This window comes from Schistocerca cancellata, chromosome 1, assembly GCF_023864275.1.
Source record: "Schistocerca cancellata isolate TAMUIC-IGC-003103 chromosome 1, iqSchCanc2.1, whole genome shotgun sequence".
Classification (NCBI taxonomy): Eukaryota; Metazoa; Arthropoda; class Insecta; order Orthoptera; family Acrididae; genus Schistocerca; species Schistocerca cancellata.
Window position 1 is genome coordinate 419,786,464 of NC_064626.1, and position 18,991 is coordinate 419,805,454.

Below are 18,991 nucleotides of genomic sequence, written 5' to 3' on the forward strand. Positions count from 1 at the left end.
CTTTCATAACTATACATTTACGTTAAGAATTGTTTCATGATGTTCAACAGCTCTGAACTACAAGTGTCATTTATTCTTAAATAATTACGAAAATCATAGGCTCCCTGTGACAGAAAGTAGGTAAATTCTTTGCTTGCATTAGCCATTTCTTTGCCCAAAGCTTCCTCTCGGGTCTTTTTTGCCTTGTTTTCTGTAAAGCAGCCAAGGCAATCCCCGTTTTTTCTGTGTAAAACGAAGTATGATCCCATAGAACATAACCTCAATAAACATAATATAAACAGTTAACAACAGGGTGGCGCTGTAATCTGTAAATCAGTTTAGATCAGTCTACTCTTAGTTGTCACACACTGGACATGTGTCAGTTCTAGGGTATCCAAATTTGTGTTGTAGTTAGACACAAAAATAAGATGATGATGTTGGTATGACACAAGATTTGAAGAATTTTTCTATGGGTATAACAAGTGTAACTTTCTAACATAAAGTAGTTCTGGTAAATATAATCATTTGCTATCGTAAATACTACAATTAGATTTGTGGCTTTTCAGTGATTGTACGTGTTTATGTTGATCCACTTTAGATACAGTTTCTACTTTAAGTTTATTTGATCTAGTGTTATGTTTTTCTCTAGTCTGCACATGTGATTGGCTTGTAGTAGCCAATGACTTTTTAAGAGTGATAGAACATCTGCTGGTGATGCCAAAAGTACTAGCTGACATACCTGAGCATCCAGTGTTTGTTCATATCTATTCACATGCACCTCACGGATCTTCTTTGATCACAGGTTTTACACTTATGAGCTCAATCCAGACAATTTTGTGTAGCACAGGAAGCCATTTGACTGAATTCCTTCATTAATCTATTCCTTTCTATTAATGGAACATTCTGAAAACATCTCATTTGTAAGCATTTACAATCATCACCTCTAAGGTGATTTGAAGACTTAGAAGTATGCCCCAACACATTTCTTTTCCTTGTTCTTGTATTCTGCACAGGACTGGAATTTCACATTTATTCTGTAACATATCTGATGCCTACATTTCACTTCAGAAATAATTTTATGTACCATTTTGCCCAACTTACAAAACTTTATCTCTTTTTACTTACTATCCCCTTGGGACGCCCAATGTGGTACATTTTTATATCAGTCTTTGCTTTATTACTAAATAATGTAACAGTTCAAATTTTGTGTACAGTGTGTGAGTGACTGGCAAGTACTGTTGCAAAGCCGATTCTTGAAGATTAGGTCTTCATCTTTTTTTCTCAGCATTGCATGGATCTTAATTGTCTTTCTCAAGTGCATCAAAACTTTATTACAGATTTTCGAGCACCTTCAACTTTTTTTAAGCCTTTCCACGTTATAGTACTTCCTTTAATATATAAAATAGCATTATGTACTCAATTTTAATTTTGATGGACATTAATCATTATTCCCACGTGCATTTTACACACACACACACACACACACACACACACTTAGGTGCAAAGAAACTGGTATAGGCATGTGTATTCAAATACAGAGATACGTAAACAGGCAGAATACGTCGCTGTGGTCGGTAACTTAGAACTACTTAAACCTAACTAACCTAAGGACACCACACACATCCATGCCCGAGGCAGGATTCGAACCTGTGACCATAGCAGTCGCGCGGTTCCGGACTGAAGCGCCTAGAACCGCTCGGCCACACAGTTGATAGATCGGTTACTGCTGCTACAATGGCAGGTTGTCAAGATTTAACTGAGTTTTAACAGTGTTATAGGCGGTGCACAAGCGATGGGACACAGCATCACCGAGGTTGCGATGAAATGGAGATTTTCCCTTACTGCCATTTCACAAGTGTACTATGAATATCAGGAAAGTGGTAAAACATCAAATCTCTGACATTGCTGCAGCCAGAAAAATTTCTGTAAGAACAGAACCAACGACGACGAATAAAATTGTTCAATGTGACAGAAGTGCAACCCTTCCGCAAATTGCTGCAGAATTCTGTGTTGGGCCACCAACAAGTGTCAGCGTGTGAACCATTTACAGAAACATTGTCGATATGGGCTTTCAGAGCTGAAGGACCACTCGTGTACCCTTGATAACCATATGTCACAAAGCTTTACGCCTCATGTGGGCTCATAAACACCAACAATGGACTGGAAACATGTTGTGTGATCCAACAAGTCTCATGTCAAATTGTATCGAGCGGATGGACGTGTATGGGAATGCAGACAACCTCATTAATCCATGGACCTTGCATGCCGACAGGGGACTGTTCAAGCTAGTGGAGACTCTGAAATGGTGTGGGGTGTGTGCAGCTGGAGTGCTATGGAACCCCTGATATGTCCAGATACGACTCTGACAGGTGACACATACGTAAGTATCATGTCTGGTCACACACATGCAATCATGTCCATTGTGCATCCCGACGGACTTGGGCAATTCCAGGACGACAATGTGACACCCCACACGTCCACAATTGCTACAGAGTGGCTCCGGGAACACTCTTCTGAGTTTAAACACTTCCACTGGCCACCAACCTCCCCACACATCAACCTTATTGAGCATATCTGGGATGCCTTGCAATGTGTGTTCTCCACCCTCTTGTACTCTTGCAGATTTATGGGGAGCCCTGCAGGATTCATGGTGTCAGTTCCTCCAGCACTACTTCAGACATGTGCTGCGGCACTTCTGTGTGCTTGCAGGGGCTCTACACGATATTAAGCAGGTGTACCACTTTCTTTGACTCTTCAATGCATATATACATCTTATTGTGCACACTTATGTTCGTGATTGTATCTGACAAGTGAATTGAACCAAATTTGAATTTCTGTGTGATGGCCAAATGAATTAATAAAAGCAGTAGTTGCATAGCATCCCAGTATTATTCTTGGACTGTCACAGAGTTTGGTGTAAAATGAAGCAGGTTATTCCTGAAAAACTGACATACGAGAGTCTTGACAAGAAATACTCTAGAAAAAGAATCGAATTCGCTACTGCTAAAAAGATGCAATACTATGTTGTGAAAACCAAGTGTGGACTACAATCTATTAATTAAATGTTCATCTACATGTACGTCTACATCGATACACTGCAAATCACACTAAAGTGCCTGGCAGAGGGTTCATCAAACCACCTTCACAATGTTGTTGTTGTGGTCTTCAGTCCAGAGACTGGTTTGATGCAGCTCTCTGTGCTACTCTATCCCGTGCAACCTTGTTCATCTCCCAGTACCTACTGCAACCTATATCCTTCTGAATCTGTTTAGTGTATTCATCTCTTGGTGTCCCTCTACGTTTTTTACTGTCCACACTGCCCTCCAATAATAAATTGGTGATCCCTTGATGCCTCAGAATATGCCCTACCAGCCGACCCCTTCTTCTACTCCAGTTGTGTCACAAATTTCTCATCACTTCAATTCTATTCAGTACCACCTCATTAGTTATGTGATCTACCCATCTAATCCTCGGCATTCTTTTGTAGCACCACATTTCGAAAGTTTCTATTCTCTTCTTGTCTAAACTATTTATCGTTCATGTTTCACTTGCATACATGGCTACAATCCATACAAATACTTTCAGAACCGATTTCCTGACACTGAAATCTATACTCAATGTTAACGAATTTCTCTGCTTCAAAACACTTTCCTTGCCATTGCCAGTATACAATTTATATCCTCTCTACTTAACCATCATCAGTTATCTTGCTTCCCAAATAGCAAAACTCATTTACTACCGTACTTTAAGCGTCTCATTTCCTAATCTAATTTCTGCAGCATCACCTGATTTAATTCGGCTACATACCATTATTCTCGTTTTGCTTTTGTTGATGTTCATCTTATATCCTCCTTTCAAGACAGTGTCTCTTTTCTGCAAAGGTCTCTTTAATTTTCCTGTAGGCAGTATCTATCTTACCCCTCGTGAGATAAGCCTCTACATCCTTACATTTGTCCTCTAGCCATCCATGCTTAGCCATTTTGTACTTCCTGTCGATCTCATTTTTGAGATGTTTGTATTCCTTTTTTCCTGCTTCACTTACTGCATTTTTGTATTTTCTCCTTTCATCCATTAAATTCTGTTAACCAAGGATTTCTATTAGCCCTCGTCTTTTTACATACTTGATCCTCTGTCGCCTTCACTATTTCATTCCTCAAAGCTACCCATTCTTCTTTTACTGTATTTCTTTCCCCCATTCCTGTCAATTGTTCCCTTATGCTCTCCCTGAAACTCTGTACAACCTCTGGTTCTTTCAGTTTATCCAGGTCCCATCTCCTTAAAATCCCACCTTTTTGCAGTTTCTTCAGTTTTAATCTACTGTTCATAATCATTAGATTGTATTCAGAGTCCACATCTGCCCCTGGAAATATCTTACAATTTAAAACTTGGTTCCTAAATCTCTGTCTTACCATTATACAATCTATCTGAGACCTTATAATATCTCCAGGGCTCATCCATGTATACAAAATTCTTTCATGATCCTTGAACCAAGTGTTAGCTATGATTAAGTTAAGTTCTGCGCAAAATTCTACCAGGTGGTTTCCTCTATCATTACTTACTCCCATTCCATATTCACCTACTACGTTTCCTTCTCTTCCTTTTCCTGCTATCGAGTTCCAGTCACCTACGACTAATAAATTTTTGTCTCCCTTCACTACCTGAATAATTTCTTTTATCTCATCATACGAGCTAGTTGGCATATAAACTTGTATTACTGTTGTAGGCATGGGCTTCTTGTCTATCTTGGCCACAATAATGCGTTCACTATGCTATTTGTAGTAGCTTACCTGCACTCCTATTTTTTTATTCATTATTTAACCTACTCCTCCATTATCTCTGTTTGATTTTGTATTTATAACCCTGTATTCACCTGACCAACAGTCTTATTCCTCCTGCCACCGAACTTCACTAATTCCCGCTATATATAACTTTAACATATCCATTTCCCTTTTTAAATTTTCTAACCCACCTGCCTGATTAAGGGATCTGACATTCCACACTCCTATCCGTAGAACGCCATTTTTCTTTCTTCTGATAACGACGTCCTCCTGAGTAGTCCCTGCCCGGAGATCCGAATGGGGGACTATTTTACCTCTGGAATATTTTACCCAAGTGGACGCCATCATCATTTAATCATACAGTAAAGCTGTATGCCCTCGAGAAAAATTACGGCTGTAGTTTCCCCTTGCTTTCAGCCGTTCACAGTACCACAACAGCAAGGCCGTTTTGGTTAGTGTTACAGGGCCAGATCAGTCAATCATCCAGACTGTTGCCCCCACAAATATTGAAAAGCTGCTGCCCCTCTTCAGGAACCACACGTTTGTCTGGCCTCTCAACAGATACCCCTCCGTTGTGGATGCACCTATGGTACAGCTATCTGTGTCATTGAGGCATGCAAGCCTCCCCACCAATGGCAAGGTCCATGGTTAATGGGTTGGGGGGGGGGGGGGGAATACAGGGTTATAAATTCAAAATCAAATAGGGGTAATGCAGGAGTAGGTTTAATAATGAATAGGGAAACAGGAATGTGGGTAAGCCACTACAAACAGCAAAGTGAAAGCATTATTGTGACCAAGATAGATACGAAGCCCACGCCAACCACAGTAGTAGAAGTTTATAGGCCAACGTGCTACGCAGATGACGAAGAAATTGATGATATATATGACGAGATAAAAGAAATTTTTCAGATAGTGACGGGAGACGAAAATTTAATAGTCATGGGTGACTTGAACTCGATAGCAGGAAAAGGAAGAGAAGGAAACGTAGTAGGTGAATATGGAGTGGGAGTAAGTAATGAAAGAGGAAGCCACCTGGTAGAATTTGGCGCAGAACATAACTTAATCATAGCTAACACTTGGTTCAAGGATCATGAAAGGAGGTTGTATACATGGAAGAAGCCTGGAGGTACTGGGAGGTCTCAGATAGATTATATAATGGTAAGACAGAGATTCAGGAACCAGGTTTTAAATTGTAAGACATTTCCAAGGGCAGATTAAAACTGAAAACTGCAAAAACGTGGGAATTTGAGGAGATGGGACCTGGATAAACTGAAAGAACCAGAGGTTGTAGAGAGCTTCAGGGAGAGTATTAGGGAATCATTGACAACAATGGGGGAAAGCAATACAGTAGAAGGAGAATGGGTAGCTTTGAGGAATGAAATAGTGAAGGTAGCAGAGGATCAAGTAGATAAAAAGACAAGAGCTAATACAAATCCTTGGGTAACAAAAGAGGTACTGAATTTAACTGATGGAAGGAGAAAATACAAAAAATGTAGTAAATGAAGCAGGCTAAAAAGGAATACAAACGTCTCAAAAATTAGATCGATAGCAAGTGCAAAATGGCTAAGCAGGGATGGATAGGGGACAAATGTACGGATGTAGAAGCGCATATCACTAGGGTAAGATAGATAGTGCCTACAGGAAAACTAAAGAGACCTTTGGAGGATAGAGAAACACTTGTATGAATATCAAGAGCATAGATGGAAAAGTAGTTCTAAGCAAAGAAGGGAAAGCAGAAAGGTGGAAGGAGTATATACAGGGTCTATACAAGGGCAATGTTCTTGAGGACAATATTATAGAAAAGTAAGAGAACACAGATGAAGATGAAATAGGAGATATGATACTGTGTGAAGAGTTTGACAGAGCACTGACAGACCTAAGTCGCAACAAGGCCCCGGGAATAGACATCATTCCATTAGAAATACTGACAGCCTTGGGAGAGCCAGGCCCCACAAAACTCTACCATCTAGTGAGCAAGATGTATGAGACAGGCGAAATACCCTCAGACTTCAAGAAGAATATAATAATTCCAATCCCAAAGAAAGTAGGTGTTGACAGATGTGAAAATTACCGAACTATCAGTTTAATAAGCCACAGCTGCAAAATACTAACACGAATTCTTTACAGATGAATGGAAAAACTAGTAGAAGCCGACCTCGGGGAAGATCAGTTTGGATTTCGTAGAAATACTGGAACACATGAGGCAATACTGACCTTACGACTTATCTTAGAAGAAAGATTACGGAAAGGAAAACCTATGTTTCTATCATTTGTAGACTTAGAGAAAGCTTTTGACGATGTTGAATGGAATACTCTTTTTCAAATTCTGAAGGTGACAGGGGTAAAATACAGGGCGCGGAAAGTTATTTACAATTTGTAAAGAAATTAGATGGCAGTTATAAGAGTCGAGGGGCATGAAAGGGAAGCAGTGGTTGGGAAGGGAGTGAGACAGGGTTGTAGGCTCTCCCCGATGTTATTCAATCTGTATATTGAGCAAGCAGTAAAGGAAACAAAAGAAAAATTCGGAGTCAGAATTAAAATCCATGGAGAAGAAATAAAAACTTTAAGGTTCGCCGATGACATTGTAATTCTGTCAGAGACAACAAAGGACTTGGAAGTGCAGTTGAACGGAATGGACAGTGTCTTGGAAAGCGTTTCTGAAGAAGAGAAATTTGTTAACATCGAGTATTGATTTAAGTGTCAGAAAGCCGTTTCTGAAAGTATTTGTATGGAGTGTAGCCATGTATGGAAGTGAAACATGGACGGTAAATAGTTTGGACAAGAAGAGAATAGAAGCTTTCGAAATGTGGTGCTACAGAAGAATGCTGAAGATTAGATGGGTAGATCACATAACTAATGAGGAGGTATTGAATAGAATTGGGGAGAAGAGAAGTTTGTGGCAGAACTTGACTAGAAGAAGGGATCGGTTGGTAGGACATGTTCTGAGGCATCAAGGGATCACCAATTTAGTAGTGGAGAGCAGCGTGGAGGGTAAAAATCGTAGAGGGAGAGCAAGAGATGAATACACTAAGCAGATTCAGAAGGATGTAGGCTGCAGAAGATACTGGGAGATGAAGAAGCTCGCACAGGATAGAGTAGCATGGAGAGCTGCATCAAACCAGTCTCAGGACTGAAGACCACAACAACAACAACAACAACAACAACAACCCTGTATTCACCTGACCAGAAGCCCTGTTCCTCCTGCCACCGAACTTCACTAATTCCCACTAATTCTAACTTTAACCTATCCATTTCCCTTTTTAAATTTTCTAACCTACTTGCCCGATTAAGGGATCTGACATTCCACGCTCCAATCCCTAGAACGTCAGTTTTCTTTCTCCTGATAACAACATCCTCCTGAGTAGTTCCCGCTCAGAGATCTGAATTTTACCTCTGGAATATTTTACTCAAGAGGACACCATCATCATTTAAGGGAGATAGGACGTCAAACGAGCCGACTTGGAGCAGGACATTTTATTTTATACTGTCTATACTTTTACAAATAAATTCATAAAACTTTTGTCAGCATGACCATGAATGAGTCAGGATTCACACTCATAGCAGTGGAAGTGCAAAAACAGAACAAAATAATATTTTTTTAGATATGAAATTTCATCATTTTTTCACTTACTGTTGGCTGCATTTGTTGCTATACGTACATTTTTCTTCACAAGTAAGAGAGATTCTTTGTTGAATTTTTCACAGCATACAAACCGTACTTACAGGTGTATGAAACTCTAGAATTTTCGGAATCTATTAAAACTATGGTAAAAATTGAGATAATTGGCTACAAATTTTGATTTTTTCTAAACATAAAGTTTAAAACGTATCAGCTCATTTATTTTTTCATAAATTGAATAGATTCTAGAGTTTCAGACACCTGTAAGTATGGTTTGTATGCTGTGCAAAATTCATCGAACAGTCTCTCTTACTTATGAAGAAAAGTGTACTTATAGCAATAAATGCAGCCAATAGTAAGTGAAAAATTAATGAAATTTCACATGTAAAGTAATTTATTTTGTTATGTTTTTGAACTTCTGCTGCTACGAGTGTGAATCCTGAATCCTTCCTGGTCATGCTGACAAAGTTTTATGAATTTACTTGTAAAAGTATAGACAGCTGAAATTAGAATGTCCTCTGGTGCCTCTCCTGCTCCAAGTCAGCCGATTTGACGTCCTACTCCCCTTAACCATACAGTAAAGCTGCATACCTTCGGGAAAAACTATGGCTGTAGCTTCCCCTTGTTTTCAGCCAATCGCAGTACCAGGACAGAAAGGTCATTTTGGTTAGTGATACAAGGCCAGATCAGTCAATCATCCAGACTGTTGCCCCTCCAACTATTGAAAAGGCTTCTGCCCCTCTTCAGGAACCACACATTTGTCTGGCCTCTCAACAGATACACCTCCATTGTGGTTGCACCTACAGTATGGCTTTCTGCATCACTGAGGCACGCAAGCGTCCCCCCCAACGGCAAGGTCCCTAGTTCATGGGGGGAGGGGAGGAACCTTCACAGTAATTCTCTATTATTCCAATGTTGTGCAGTGTGCGGAAAAAGTGAACACGTATATCTCTCCTTGTGAGCTCTGATTTGCCTTCTTTTATTATGATGATCTTTTCTCCCTATGTAAGTTGTCGTCAAGAAAATATTTTCGCATCTGGAGGAGAAAATTGGTGATTGAAACTTCATGAGAAGATTTTGCCACAACGAAAAACGCTTTGTTTCACTGATGTCCGCCCCTAATCCTGTATCGTTTCAGTAAAAATCTCTCCCCAATTTTGAGATAATACAAAACGTGCTCCTCTTCTTTGAACATTCTCGATTACTCTGTCAATCCTATCTGTAAGGATCCCATTCCATACAGAAGTATTTTAAAAGACGATTGTTTATTAAAATATATGTGTAACACTTGTTTGAGAAGCATGTACGCGTTATGAAGGCAAGGCTATTCCTTATACAGGGTCTAGGCTATTGAGATACTTGTTTTATTCACAATGCCCTTTTTTGCACTAACTAGTACTGGAAGTATTATTTTAAATTCTCGTTAATACCCTCAGAACTGCCTACTGGTGACATATAGCGAATTTCAAATTACTAGAACTTGCTTTCAGTAATGAATTTTCGTTTTTGCTATTATTAGTCACGCACTGTATGGCACTTCATTAGTATGATTTAAAAGTAAGAAGATGTGTAAACTACAATAAAACTGATACACAGGCAGTTAAAGAAAACAAGAACTCAGTTGTGCATGGAGATATACTTCCATACAGTCCTATTCCTTCGAAATTTCAAGAATGTTACACTTTGTTGACATCCAAAAGTAATTTATGGGCGAGCAAAGAAAATGTAGGTAAGTTTTTTGCAAATGTTAACATTAAACATGTTGTACACATAATGTGGTAGTTGAAAAAGTAGCTGGTAAAAACAGTGCCAGTAAACAAAGAGGACTTGTTTTTAGAGTTCTAGTTTCAGCAACTATCGACGCAAATATAGTAGAAGTCTGTTTAAATGGATTACAAAAGTGTCTTTTTCATATCATATACTTCTCTTCTTCATTATTTGAAATGTGTAAACAAAAGGAGGTTACATTTACGTCATATAACTGGATGAAATGCGCATTAAGACCACAAAAATGTTTTAAAATGCCTTCCTCCCAATGCTATTAGCGTAAAAATTGTACATTTGCTATTTAAAACAACTGCCTTTGCACATAGCACAAATTTAGAATAAAAAGCAATCACTGAGCGAGGTGGCGCAGTGGTTAGCACACTGGACTTGCATTCGGGAGCACGATGGTTCAATCCCGCACCCAGCCATCCTGATTTAGGTTTTCTGTGATTCCCTAAATCGCTTCAGGCAAATGCCAGGATGGTTCCTTTGAAAGGGCATGTCCAACTTCCTTCCCTATCCTTCCCTGATCTGATGAGACTGATTACCTTGCAGTTTGGTCTCCCCCTCCCCCCCCCCCCAAGTGAACCCAACCCCCAACAAAAAGAATCGTAAAAATCTCGAAGTAAACAATACTCTGCTAAATAAAGTTAAAACACGATGTGCCCCTGGGATCCATAATAGGGCACCTGTTGTTCTTAATGATTCTTGATCACATAGGTTCTGGTGGGCACACTTTGCAGTTTGCAACTGATACAACTTCTTTTTCAGAAATGGACCGTCTATTTCAGGCTGTGCAACAAGTAGAAATCCCATTCAGTGAGGCCAAGGCTTTCTTCATCATGAACAAGATGAAAATTAGTGAAGACAAAACACAGAGGTTGATATGCAGCGGTAGTGACTGTTTCGTACGTTTGGTGTGTCTACAGGGTGTTAATTATTGAACTATATGAAAAAAGTAAATTAGTTACCAACTACAGCATGCACGCACTTTATTCAACATGTAGACCACACTACAGATATTCGGATTTAGGTTATGACATGTTCGATATGCCTGCCATCATTGGCGATGATGTGGCGCAGACGAATAGCGAAATTCTGCATGACCCAGTGAAGTGTCGGAACATTGATTCTGTCGGTGATCTCCTGAATAGCTGTTTTCAGCTCAACAATGGTTATGGAGTTATTACTGTATACCATGTCTTTAATATAGCACCACAAAAACGAGTCGCATGTGGTCAGATCAGGAGAATATGGTGACCAATAGAGACCCATGCCAGTGGCCTCTGTGTACCCCAGAACCAGCATGTTCTCCTCAAAATGTTCTGACAGGACCTCAAACGTCCTACTGCTTTGATGGGGTCGAGCCTACGTCTTGCATGAACCACATCTCGTCGAAATCGAGGTAACTTTGGATAATGGGGATGATCTAATCTTCCAAAACACATACCATTTGGTAGTCGCTATGCCATCAAGGAATATCGCACCAATTATTCCGTGCTATTGCAAACCACGTAGTCACCTGTTGAGGGTGAAGAGACTTCTCTATCGTGAAATTCGGATTCTCAGTCCCCGAAATGCAGCAATTTTGCTTATTAACGAACCCATCCAAAGGAAGGTGGGTTTGTTGCTAATACCTGTCATGACATGTGGCCAGCCGTGCAGTATGAACGTCCTAACAAAAGCTTTTGAGAAGATATGACGATTTTATTCCATATAGTTCAATAATGTGTGTGTGTGTGTGTGTGTGTGTGTGTGTGTATACTTGTGCTGTTAATAATACATCGTAAGATCACATAAGGCCACACCCAACATATTCACTACAAGTTCTTATCATGGGCGAGTATCATTATTTTTGATATTGTTAAGACTTTCTGTATTCGAGTGCCCAATAAATAAATCGCTGTGGAATCTCACTATAGACATCAAACACATCAAAGACAGCTCATTGTGAAGCACCTTAACATATTACGTTTAAAAATAACTCAGACTTGCAACATAACGTGTTTTCACATGACTAATAATTTATACTTTCTGGATTCTAATGGAAAGACACCATATGCGTAGTATAGTTGTTATTAGATCAAAGCTGAGAACCTTCTTAACTGGTAAAACCTCGTCATTTGAAGAAAAAATCGCCGTGAAGCGGAAACCGCAAGATTGTTTTAATATCGATACGATTCTTTCCAGAACGATGAAAATTAACTTTAGTATGTTTGCTCAAGAAATTAATTGCAAGCCCTCTCCATTTCGTTTTAAGCCACTTAATATAGGAGTAATCTGAACAAGAATTTGCTATCTTGCAAATGGCGGCCAACAATACAAATTACAACTTGTGCTGTACTGCACATTATTAATTTCTGAAAAAACGTACAATTAAATTTTAATGCATGTAAGGATGCTACCACTACTGAAATAAGTGGTTTGGTTATAAATAACAGCATATATTAATCAGAAATACGTTAAAAGATACATACGTATCCATCCACATCATTCTCAGATGAATATTCGAACCAGAGTAAGATAATTATGAAAATCTACTTCTATTGTTTTCATTGTTCTCCAAACATATTTTACCCTGAAATATCGATACTGCTTCTCATATACATCACAGTGATATAATCAATATTTTTACATATTCTTTTGCACCCGGGGTAACAGTTCATTTAAACATTTTGTGGCAACCATTAATCCCCCCTAGGATCAGTACACAGCCTAAGTGACACTGGTCACTGGGTGACAGCAGCTGTTAAGCTTCTGAGCTTTTTCATTGATCCTATGTTAATCTGCCAACAGCACACTATGTATGTATGTTCCAAATTCTCACTGGCTCTGTACCTCTTGAGGAAACTAAAAAGTGTTATATCACAACTGTAATTACTAACAGCATACTGTGCAATGCTCCACAGCCACATCAGCTATGGGCTGTCACAGTGCGGTCATTCTGCAGGTTGCAAGCATTTACTTTTCTTGCAAAAGAAAGCAATGAGAATTATTACCTCAAGCAAAAAACTGACCACTGTAAACCAGTTTTTCCAGATTAGCCAATGCATTTTCAGTTGCCTTGTCACGTAAAGACAGATCATTAGATTTACAGAAAGAGAAATGAAGTTCACCAACATAGCACTCACTATGAAGACAGTATAGACAGGCCAAGATGTCGATTAACAGTGACACAGAATAGCTTTCCAAAGGTGGGCCCAAAAATATTTAATGCTCTTCCTAAGGATTTTCAGTCAGTACCTATCGAATAATACAGAACTAAAATCTTGGGTATGTTAAAAGAGCAACCTTTGTACAGCATTGAAGAATACTTCTCTGGTGACAGAACACTGTTTACTTGAGCTGCATCTTAGTGCCAATGAAAATAGCAGCAACTCTGCTATTTTACTATGATGTGTTCTGATATTGACTGACTTATTATTGTAAAGTATGGGGTGATTATAATTAAAGTTAAACATTCAAAATATTGTCGAAATAGCGCCACTGGTCAGAATGACGTCAAATTGCAACGGAATATTATCGGAGAAGGGGGTGAACGCATAACAGAAGAAAATAATAGTGTTAAAATGGATAAATAGATGGCGCTGAATGTGTTGTAATACGTAAATGAAAACACCTGACATGCGCACGAGCCATTGAAGTTGGTATAAGCACGCTGGATACCAGGCTTTTCCTCATTTCGCATCTGCGACGTTCGCCATGACTGTCTCAATGAAGGATCGCGCTCTGCTTGTAAAGCTGTATTACAAGATTGATGACTGTGCACACATCACTCTGCAGAAGTTCCAGACACTGAAGGTTCTGTAAAAGGGTCTGGAGAAAATGATTCGGAAATGTGAAAAAGCTGTATTACAAGATTGATGACTGTGCACACATCACTCTGCAGAAGTTCCAGACACTGAAGGTTCTGTAAAAGGGTCTGGAGAAAATGATTCGGAAATGTGAAAAGACGGGTTCTTTTACTTTGCAACCTGGTAGAGGGAGGAAACGAACTGATTCGACGTCACTGGACTCAGTGGTTACAGCAATGCAGGAGGAGACGTGTGATGTGTGCAAACATGTTGTGCATGGAGAATTGTCCAAACATTGGACTTACCTGTGAGCACAGTGCATAAAATCCTATGAAACATCCTTCTTTGCTATCCATTGAAAATCACCCATGTGTACATTTTTTTTCCTGTTGACTTCGCAGTGAGAGAGTCCTTTGCTTTAGAATGTCTTGCTTGCATGGAAGTAAACAATGATTGGCCATGGAAGATTTTGTGGACAGACGAAACTCACTTTCATCTGACAGGATATGTCAGTACACAGAATTGTCAAATATGGTCAAAGGAAAATTCATACGCAAATCAACAAGTACCACTTCATCCTGAAAATGTCCCATTTAACATAGGGCCATATTTTTTCGAAGAGACAGGAAGTGCTATGAGTGTCTTTTGCGCAAGCACGTCATTCCAGCCCTCGAATAGCGTGGATGCGTGGATGGGATCAGTTTTATGCAATATGGCGTACCTCTGCACATTGCAGATCTAGCTAAGCAGCTGCTGAAGCGCCATTTAGGAAATACTAGAATTATCAGCTGCCATTTCCCTACAGCCTGGCCGTCCTGATCTTAATCCGTGTCACTTCTGGCTATGGGGTTATCTGAAAGATGTTGTGTTCAGTGTTCTGACTGCAACCTCAGCTGCATTGGAGGCACACATTGCGCAAGAGATTCTGAACATGATCCCAGGACATGCTGTTTCTTGATTTCGACTTGTTGTAGAAATCGGTGGACAGCATATTGAACATGTTTTGCGCCAGTCACACAGAAATTAATAATCCGATTTGAGTTTGATTGATGCTTTTCATGCGGTTTTTGGCCTCAGGGCAATTAAAAACCGATGTGATTGATGCTTTTTATACGTGTTTTCGCCTCAGGACAATTAAAAACCGATTTTTCCCATTCGATGTGATATGACCTTGCCATGGTGGATGGGCTTACGTAACTAACAGTATCAGAACTGTTCTCTCATGCTCACTGAGTAGTACAGTTTCTTTAATGTCAAACGTACTCCTTAGGCATTCTTGTATGATTCATTCATCATTTGTAGTCGACCACTATTAAATTACGATGCGTACAGCGCCATCTATTGCTACATTTTGTAACTATTTATTTTTCTTCTCCCATACGTTTTCCATTGCAATTTGATGTCATTCTGACCAGTGGTGTTATTTCTACAGCGGTTTGAAAGTTTATTTTATAATAATCACCCTTTATTATGTATCATATTTCTTAACACTATGTTTAACAGTACCCATTTTAGTATCGTAGATTAAACTGCAATATTGTATTCATTTTATTGTAGTAATATTATTGTAAACTTGACGCCATCTGTCCAGCCATGGCTCGAATGACGTAGAATTGGTAATAAAGTAATAATGTTTTGGGTCGTCGAATTTGGTGGCGCTGACTTCAGTATACTCTTGCATCCCGCCCCACCGTTGCCCTTACATGCCCGTTGTCATTTCCGCATGCCTGAGGTAGAAACACTGCTTACGCGACTTTATTAATTGTGCAGCTTTTAGCCGAAGTGCGTATAATGACACTGACAAGAAAAAGATGGACCCACAGAGGTTTGATGTGGAAATAAGGATCTTGTAGTAATCGTTTGGGAACATCAAATACTTAAAAAAGGGGAGTTATCTGTAGAGGACAACATTTTGCTCGAAAATCATTTTCGAATGAGTAAAATCAATTTTTAAATCTTTTTGCCTCTGTACAAAAGTATATACAGGTATGTGAAATGTTGTGCCAACTCACATTAGAATTACACATAACGTACTGATTGTATTTTGATGAGCACTGTTTCTAAGTTTTTGTGTTATCTACAATATATTGAATATTCATCAGAAAGTTGATTAGATTAGATTAGATTAGATTAATACTAGTTCCATGGATCATGAATACGATATTTCGTAATGATGTGGAACGAGTCAAATTTTCCAATACATGACATAATTAAGTTAATTTAACAACATACTTAAGTTAATATAACAACTCTTTCATTTTTTGTGTTTTTTATTTTTATTTTTTTAAATATATTTTTTTTAATTTATATCTAAAAATTCCTCTATGGAGTAGAAGGAGTTGTCATTCAGAAATTCTTTTAATTTCTTCTTAAATACTTGTTGGTTATCTGTCAGACTTTTGATACTATTTGGTAAGTGACCAAAAACTTTAGTGCCAGTATAATTCACCCCTTTCTGTGCCAAAGTTAGATTTAATCTTGAATAGTGAAGATCATCCTTTCTCCTAGTATCGTAGTTATGCACACTGCTATTACTTTTGAATTGGGTTTGGTTGTTAATAACAAATTTCATAAGAGAGTATATATACTGAGAAGCTACTGTGAATATCCCTAGATCCTTAAATAAATGTCTGCAGGATGATCTTGGGTGGACTCCAGCTATTATTCTGATTACACGCTTTTGTGCAATAAATACTTTATTCCTCAGTGATGAATTACCCCAAAATATGATGCCATATGAAAGCAACGAGTGAAAATAGGCGTAGTAAGCTAATTTACTAAGATGTTTATCACCAAAATTTGCAATGACCCTTATTGCATAAGTAGCTGAACTCAAACGTTTCAGCAGATCATCAATGTGTTTCTTCCAATTTAATCTCTCATCAATGGACACACCTAAAAATTTGGAATATTCTACCTTAGCTATATGCTTCTGATTAAGGTCTATATTTATTAATGGCGTCATACCATTCACTGTACGGAACTGTATGTACTGTGTCTTATCAAAATTCAGTGAGAGTCCGTTTACAAGGAACCACTTAGTAATTTTCTGAAAGACAGTATTGACAATTTCATCAGTTAATTCTTGTTTGTCAGGTGTGATTACTATACTTGTATCATCAGCAAAGAGAACTAACTTTGCCTCTTCATGAATATAGAATGGCAAGTCATTAATATATATTAAGAACAACAAAGGACCCAAGACTGACCCTTGTGGAACCCCATTCTTGATAGTTCCCCAGTTTGAGGAATGTGCTGATCTTTGCATATTATGAGAATTACTTATTTCAACTTTCTGCACTCTTCCAGTTAGGTACGAATTAAACCATTTGTGCACTGTCCCACTCATGCCGCAATACTTGAGCTTGTCTAGCAGAATTTCATGATTTACACAATCAAAAGCCTTTGAGAGGTCACAAAAAATCCCAATGGGTGGTGTTCGGTTATTCAGATCATTCAAAATTTGATTGGTGAAAGCATATATGGCATTTTCTGTTGAAAAACCTTTCTGGAAACCAAACTGACATTTTGTTAGTACTTCATTGTTACAGATATGTGAAGCTACTCTTGAATACATTACTTTCTCAAAAATTTTGGATAAAGCTGTTAGAAGGGAGATTGGACGGTAATTGTTGACATCAGATCTATCCCCATTTTTATGCAAAGGTATAACAATAGCATATTTCAGTCTATCAGGGAAAATGCCCTGTTCCAGAGAGCTATTACACAGGTGGCTGAGAATCTTACTTATCTGTTGAGAACAAGCTTTTAGTATTTTGCTGGAAATGCCATCAATTCCATGTGAGTTTTTGCTTTTAAGCAAATTTATTATTTTCCTAATTTCAGAGGGAGAAGTGGGTGAGATTTCAATTGTATCAAATTGCATAGGTATGGCCTCTTCCATTAACAGCCTAGCATCTTCTAATGAACACCTGGATCCTACTATATCCACAACATTTAGAAAATGATTATTAAAAATATTTTCAACTTCTGACTTTTTGTTCATAAAGTTTTCATTCAATTTGATTGTAATACTGTCTTCCTGTGCTCTTGGTTGACCTGTTTCTCTTTTAATAATATTCCAAATTGTTTTAATTTTATTATCAGAGTTGCTGATTTCAGACATGATACACATACTTCTGCATTTTTTAATAACTTTTCTTAATATAACACAGTATTTTTTATAATGTTTGATAGTTTCTGGGTCACTACTCTTTCTTGCTGTCAGATACATTTCCCTTTTCCGGTTACAAGATATTTTTATACCCTTAGTAAGCCATGGTTTGTTACGAGGTTTCTTACGAGTATATTTAACTATTTTCTTGGGGAAGCAGTTTTCAAATGCATTTACAAAAATGTCATGAAATAAATTATATTTTAAATTGGCATCAGGTTCACAGTACACCTCATCCCAGTCTAACTGCTGTAGGCTTTCCCTGAAATTTGCAATTGTTAAATCGTTGACTGAACGTACTACTTTGGAGGACTGTTTAGTATTGCTGAATGGAGCTATGTCATATATTGTAACTAGCTGTGCACCATGATCAGAAAGACCATTCTCAACAGGCTGAGCATTTATCTGGTTAAACTTATCTTGGTCTATAAAGAAGTTATCTATCAGTGAGCTGCTATCCTTTACCACCCGAGTAGGAAAATCAATAACGGGTGTCAAATTGAAAGAACCGAGTAATACTTCGAGGTCATTTTTCCTATTACCCTCTTTCATAGAATCTACATTGAAGTCCCCACAAATAATAATTTGCTTCCCCCTGTCTGACAGATAGCACAACAAGGAGTCCAAATTTTTCAGAAATAGATGAAAATTTCCTGATGGGGACCTATATACAGTTACAATTATAAATGTGCCTTTATTTAATTTAAGCTCACGGGCACATGCTTCTATATGTTTCTCTACACAAAACTTTTTTGTTTCTATACTTTTTGCACAATGATAACTTTTGACATATATGGCAACTCCTCCTTTCTCCTTTCTTATATCATTAGACGACCTGTAAATGTACGTTTGTTTCACCAGTACTGTACTTAATTTTGTA